Source organism: Echinops telfairi, unplaced genomic scaffold, assembly GCF_000313985.2.
Source record: "Echinops telfairi isolate 266 unplaced genomic scaffold, ASM31398v2 ScPeMD7_7410;HRSCAF=8448, whole genome shotgun sequence".
Classification (NCBI taxonomy): Eukaryota; Metazoa; Chordata; class Mammalia; order Afrosoricida; family Tenrecidae; genus Echinops; species Echinops telfairi.
Window position 1 is genome coordinate 26,967,352 of NW_022111310.1, and position 6,977 is coordinate 26,974,328.

At 44.1% G+C, this 6,977-nt stretch overlaps 1 protein-coding gene across 1 annotated transcript in view; it reads right to left on the reverse strand.

Moving 5' to 3' along the window:
• Positions 1 to 6,977, reverse strand: part of NDUFA8 (NADH:ubiquinone oxidoreductase subunit A8) — a 17,326-nt gene that overhangs the window by 9,573 nt on the left and 776 nt on the right. The gene's annotated exons all lie outside the window — the stretch shown is intronic.

A 6,977-nucleotide genomic window follows, 5' to 3' on the forward strand; every position in this document is an offset into this window, starting at 1 on the left:
CTGCAAGTCAAGGCGAATCTACCTGTGCTATGGCCTTTCTTCTAAGGCACCTCTGGGAGGACTCGATCCACCAACTTTTCAGTGGGCAGTGAGTGTGTTAATCATTTGCCTCACCTGGGGCTTCCAAAGTGACGTCACTATCCCCATTTTTGAGAGAGAGTGGAGCCCCGGAGGAGAACGGAAGCTTCTCGGATGTAGGGGAGGACAACTCCAGGAGCTTTGCCGAGTTTCCTCTCCAGGAAGAAAGCAACAACCTAAAATTATGTACATTTCAGAGGACTACAGAATCAATCTCTGGTGTGTCTGTGACGTAACCCACCCTGTGGAGGAACTTGCTCGTTTTCACTGGTCTCCACCTTAGCACACTCGAGGTCCTTTCCTATGACAAGTCGCTACGCGTCGGGATTCACTCGAGAGCAGTGAGTGGGGGTTTCACTGGTCTGGGTCGCTAACCCACAGCATACCCAAAGACCGCTGGCCCTGTAACCACACCCTGACCCCACACTGGCATCCCAGTCCATTTCCTTGGGAAGAAAACTTGTTTCAGCCCACTCACAGGGATCTGCAGAGTCAAGGCCTGCCGCGGATGTGCTGCAGGAAGGGTCCTGCGGGCCTCTTCTTAGCAGCCCCTTTCTGGGTGCTGAGACCATGGTAAGTCATGGCTGCAGATTCAATAGAACACTTTGTTACCTGGAAGGATCATCATTATTTTTTCGTTTTAAAAATCGTCCGGGCTATTTTTCCAGATGAATACCCCTCCCTCCCAACAATATACAACGGAACTGCATTAACTTTAATTATCTATTAAATTGTTGGAGCCCTGGTGGCGTAATGGGTTAACGTGTTGGACTGCTAATGACACAGTCAGCGGTTCAAAACCAGCAGCTGATCCATGGGCAAAAGAGGAGGCTTCTACTTCCATTAAGAGCTACAGTCTCAGAAACCCACATAGCGCATTCTACTTTGGCCTAAAGGGTTATTATGAGTTGGAATAGAGGCAATGGCAGTGATATATATAAAATTAGGGGAGAATGGGAATTTTCATTACTGGCATATTAAATTTCTGCTCAAATCTCATCGCTTCGAGGCCCTTTCACTACACATCTTATGTAAGGTAATGCCGTGGTCACTCTAGCTCATTAAACCAGTCTGTTTTTCTTCCTGGCATTTATCACTAACTCAACTTATACTATTATATTTTGATATCTTATACTTAAAGGTTTATTGTCTTCTCCTAGATGGTAGTTTTGTTTTCAACAGAGACCCAGTAATTTAGCATTTTTGATACTGTCAAAAAAAAAGTTTTCAATTCTATTTTCTGTTTGTTACGGTTTGCAGTGTGTCTCCTCTCAAGTCATGTTACTGAATCCCATCAATTCTGAAACAAAATTCAAGATTCATGCCCCCGCCCTCCCAGCAAAAAACAACAACAAACCCAACTACGCAAATAATGAGTCTCTTTTCTTCTTCCTATCTTCTTGCTCTGACCCAAACCTCCAGGACGAATCTTCACAGCAGTAAAAATAGGCACCCTTGCCTGGGTCTAGACTTGAAAGTTCTGTAGGTGTGAGACCAGCTGATGGTGTGGATCAGGAGACAGACTGAATCTTGCCAAGGAAGTTTCTGATCCTAAATGGCTTTGTCTTATTCCACCAAGAAAGGCTGATAATGTCGGGCTTCTTTTTGATTAATCTACAAAAGTAACACAGACCGTCAACAGATTTCCTAAGTTGACCTGTTATATAACTAAAATAGCAGATTATGTTTTATCTGAAACACCAATGAGTACAACCTACACCTGTAAGGCACAGTGTCTAATTGTAATTTTGTTTGTGGAGCCCTGGTGCTGCAGGGCTTTGCGATGGGTCTGCAGTGGGAGCCCACCAGCTGCTCGCAGCTGGTACAGTCAGTCTCAGAAGCGCACAGGGCCCCTTCTATTCTGCTCTCTAAGGGTCGCTATGAGTCGGAATCGACTCAATGGCCGCGAGTTTGGTTTGGAGTTTTATCCAGCTTAGTAAGAGAGAAGGTAGAGAAAGTGCTGTCATTAATTCATATACCATAAGAGGTGAATCAGGCATGACGAGTCTGTGCAGAATAATCAGCAATCAGATGTAACGGTTTCCCTGTGTGTGTCACACTAGTGCTGTGCTTCACAGAGTCGTCAAGGGCCAGACTTTCCGAAAGTAGACTGCAAAGCCTTTCTGAGAAGGTGTCTCTGGACGGACTTGAACCGCCAACTCTTGGTTGTAGCTGAGTGCATTAACTGCTTTGCAACTGTTAACACTGTAACTGTTACATTGCTAAAACAAAAATAACATTCTGATGTAAGTGAAATTCTAATCCATTTGTTAAAAGCTATCATGGTTACATTGCAGTTTTATATAATGAAGAGTTTTATTTAGGTTAATTGAGGAATGCACCGTTGCTTGCTTTGGTTTTAGCTAGCCAAGAATAAAAATCAAGACTCAAGCCTTGGATTTTTAACTATTCCTTGCCCACCACCTGTCTTGCAGTTGGTCAGGTTGCAGTGGCTTGCATGTGACCGTGTCTCTGTGTGATGAGACAGCCAAGGCGCTGGGGTTTCACACACCAGCAGGGGTCACCATGCTGGATACGTCACAACAGAGCTTCCAGGCCAGGGGTGCTCAATGCGAGCCGATTGCCACCTGCTAGTCAATCGCAAATGTAGTGTGGGTAAATTGCATGGCATTAAAAAAAATTGACGTATCAATCTCGTCACTTAATTGATACAGCACAGCCAATCAGATGGAATCTTAGGTGTCAAACGCATGCGCAAACAACTGCATTAAGTGCAGCAAAACTGACAAGCTAAGTTGCCGCCAATTTTTAGACCTTGGTTTTTTCCCCCTCTTAAACGTAAGAAAGGGTATTAAAATGAGTGGGGGAGCTGGACCAACTAAGAAGACAAAAACGTATCACTTTCATACGGAATGGGAGATTTTGACACAACAAGCCGACATTCAGCTGCACGAACAGTTCTGGAACTTACTCGCAGAGGGAAAGTACCCAAACATGAGAAACTGTGTTACCTCCTTGACTGCATTATTTGGCTCTACTTATTTCTCAGTCAGCCTTTTCCCATATAAAGATCGTTAAGTCCAAGTACTGTTCCACCACGACGGATGATCATTTGGAAGTGTGCTTGAGGCTGGCTGTCAGCAGCTCCTGTCCGGACTATGCATCCCTGGCTCATTCCATTCAGTGCAAGTCAACAGTCAACTCGGGTCATGACCAAAAATGCACGCAGTTAATTGTGTTGTGTTGTGCAATATGGACTCATGCGGCTATGCAAGGTACATAAACATACATTGCACATATAAAGAATTCTCAATGCATTTATGAATAAATATAATAAATACATAAATAAAATTTGTATTTTGGCATTTTGTAGCTGGTGGATCATTTTGACGTGCATGCTGTTTCTAACATCTAACCCACTGCAAAATCTGAACCAGTCTAGATCTATTCATTCTTTCCTCGCAGTAAGCAGTCACTACCTACATTGGGGTCATTAATCTATTCCTCAACTATCCAACAGCCACCAGCATAAGCCTCACTGCTTTCCTTCATCAATCCACTCTTCAGTGCTGCTAGAATTAGCATTCTGAAATACAATTCTTATGAAACTAAGTAGCAACAAACACCTTCGAAGGGCCAGCCTCAATGATCCCAAACTCACTGTTTTCTAACTGCGGACCCTGTGGGTAGTAGCCCAACCTGTAACCCCCTGTGCCACCAGGGCTCCTGGATCAGAGCTCTCACTGCTACGCGGTGGACTCTGATACAAGCAACCCTGTAAGACAGAGTAGAATTGCCACTGTGGGTTTCTGAGACTCTGAATCTTTTAAATTATTTTATTGGGGGGCTTTTACAGCTCTTATAACAATCCATGTATCAATTGTATCAAGCACACTTGTACATGTTGCCATTTTTCAAAACATTTTCTTTCTGCTTGAGCCCTTGGTATCAGCTCATTTTTCCCTCCCACCCTTGTGAACCTTTGATAAAATTATTTTCCTATCTTACACCATCCGCTGTCTCCCTTACCAACATTTCTGTTATTCGTCCCCCTAAATGTTCTATGTCAATCACTGAGATTGGTTCCCCTTTTCTCCCCCTACCTTCCCTCTACTTAGGTGCCCAGATTTTAACATTGGTAAAGCGGGACACCATTTGATAAAACTCATATCCTGGCGAAATAGTCACATGGCAGCCAAAAACCATATACCCTAGCTTGTCGTGCATTCTTTCAAATATCGGGACTTTTTAAAAACGCCGCGGGACACAGGAAAAATTGTTTAAAAGGGGGACGTCTGGTCACCTTACTCTACCCTCATGGTATCGCTACTCCCATTACTATTCCTGAAGAGTTTATCTGTCCTGGATTCTGCATGTCGAGAGCTCTATCTGTACCAGTGTACATGCTCCGGTCTAGCCGGATTTGTAAGGTAGAACTGGGGTCATGATAGTGGGATGGAGGAAGCATTAAAAAACTAGGAGTGTTGTGTGTTTCATTGTTGCTATAATGCACCCTGGCTGACTCGTCCCTTCTTTGTGACCCTTCTGTGAGATGATGTCATTGTCTACATATGGGCTTTGGTCTCTACGCCGACCCCTCTTGTTCACCTCAATATAGACTCTAAATCTTCATGGGGCTAAAACCCCTCAGTTTTCTGGCAGGTTCTAACTGCAGAACTTGTAACCAACTACCTCATCAGGGAAAAGCCTGAACTTTTAACTTGGTATTCCAAGACTTTTGGATCCAAACTATCTTGCCAGTCTTCTTAGCCATACCACTTCAAAAGAGACTATTTGTTATTCTGCGAAAATACTGAACTCACCATCTCCAGAACCCATTTTTGTCCTCTGCATTTCACATCTCCTTACCTTTTGTGTAGTGGTTACACACTGGGCTGCTAACTGTAAGTCAGCAGTTCAAAACCATCAGCCACCCCACAGGAGAAAGACAAGGCTTTCTACTCCCATAAAAAGCTAGTCTTGGAAACTCACAGGGGCAGTTCTACCCTATCCTACAGTTTCATTGCTTGAGTATGAGTTGCAGTCCACTAAACGGCAAAACCAAAACTCATTTGGTTTTGGTGCAATTGCTCAGATCCTACCTTCTGCTCAGAGAACTCTTATCGATCTCTGTCCAGAAATGTCACACTTCAAATATCCTTTCACCAAGTCTTTCCTTAGACACCAGACATGCTTCCTCTGTTACCTCTATGGTCTCAGAATTTTACTGCTGAAATCACCTCATCAGGCCTGGCTTAAGGATCTGAAGTTGGATCTAAATTGCTTGATCGCCTTGATTATTAAGTTTAGTCTTTACAGATCTCTTAAGCCATGCCTGCCCTCCTTTCATAGCACTTTATCATTTGGGACCTTGTATTTTAGTTAGTTATGTAAGTGTCTGCTTCTCAATTCAACTGTGGGAGACCTATCATTAAATGTATGCCCAATAAAGAATACTTACATGAAGTTGAAACTTAGCTGTCTGAACCAAAAAAACGTTGTTTCAACAAGGTTGAACTCAAGGTTCACCCACAGCTTCATGAGACAAGAAGAATGGCTGGATCCCCTCACCTCTCAATAAATGTCCTCTCATTAAACTTCCTGAACCCAACTAACGATTTCACCACCACTGCCAGTCCCGAAGGCAACAAGAAGATTTCATAAGGTAATGCATGTAAAACACCTCACAGTCTGGTATCAAATTTCTGGCGTGTAATCTTCAGTCTTCCTCTCCTTGCTCGCAATGCCATGACCCTCTGCCTTACAGTCTTCTATCCCTCACTTACAGGGTAAAGTTCAAACCACGTAGTACGGCCTTGAGAGCACTTCACAGTCTAGGTTCCAAGGCAGACTGCTTCCCACCAACACCTGTCACAGTAAACAGCACATGGCTCCTTAAATACCCAAGGTCCTTTTAAACTGGTGGCTTAGTGGATTATGTGTTGGGCTGCTAACCACAGGCTAGCAGTTTGAACTCACCAGTCACTCTGTGGGGAAACGAGGCTGCATGCTCCCATGGTGTGGAAATCCAAAGAGGCAGTTCTACTATGTCCTACAGGGTTGCCGAATCACAAGCAGCTCAATGGCAGTAAGTTTTGTTTTTAAAATTGTTTAAAAGGAGCCCTTCTGGCATAGTGGTTAGGCACTTGGCTCTAAATTAAAGGTCAGCAGTTCAAACCCACCAGCTTCTCTTTGAGAGAAAGATATGAAGTTTATGCCCATACAGATTTATCACCTTGGAAGCCTATGGGGTGAAGCAGGGCAGGTCCACCCTGACCTATAGAGTTGCATAGTTGCTATGCCTTAGAAACCACTCAATGGCAATAGGTTTGAGGTACAGTAGTTTAAAAGCACAGATTTAAAAATCAAGATGACCTGGGCTCACATTCTTTTATCATCAGGGGCTGTTTCCTATCCAGGGCATGGAAAGACCAATCGTTATTTCAGAGTTGAGGCGAGGCTCAATGGAAGAATGCATTCTGTTTGGCATCCAGTAAAGCTTGACACAGTTCCAAACCAAAAAGAAACAAACCCACTGCCATCCAGTCAGTGCTCACTCATAGCCACCTTATAGGACAGGGTAGAACTGCTCCTGTGAATTTCCAAGACTGGAACGCTACAGCAGCAGTGGTTCTCAACCTGTGGGTCGTGACCCCTTTGCAGGTCAAAAGACTCTTTCACAGGGGCCGCCTGATTCACAAGAGTAGTAAATTATAGTGATGAAGTAGCAACGAAAATAATTTTATGGTTGGGAGTCACCACAACATGAGGAACTGTATGAAAGGGTCGCAGCATTAGGAAGGTTGAGAACCCCTGCTTCACAGGGGTTAGAAAGGCCTGTCTTTCTCCCCCACAGGGGCTGCTGACCTTGCCATTAGCATCCCAACTCATCAGCACAGGGGCTCAGGATTTTATACCGTCGTTCGCTCCCTCAGCCC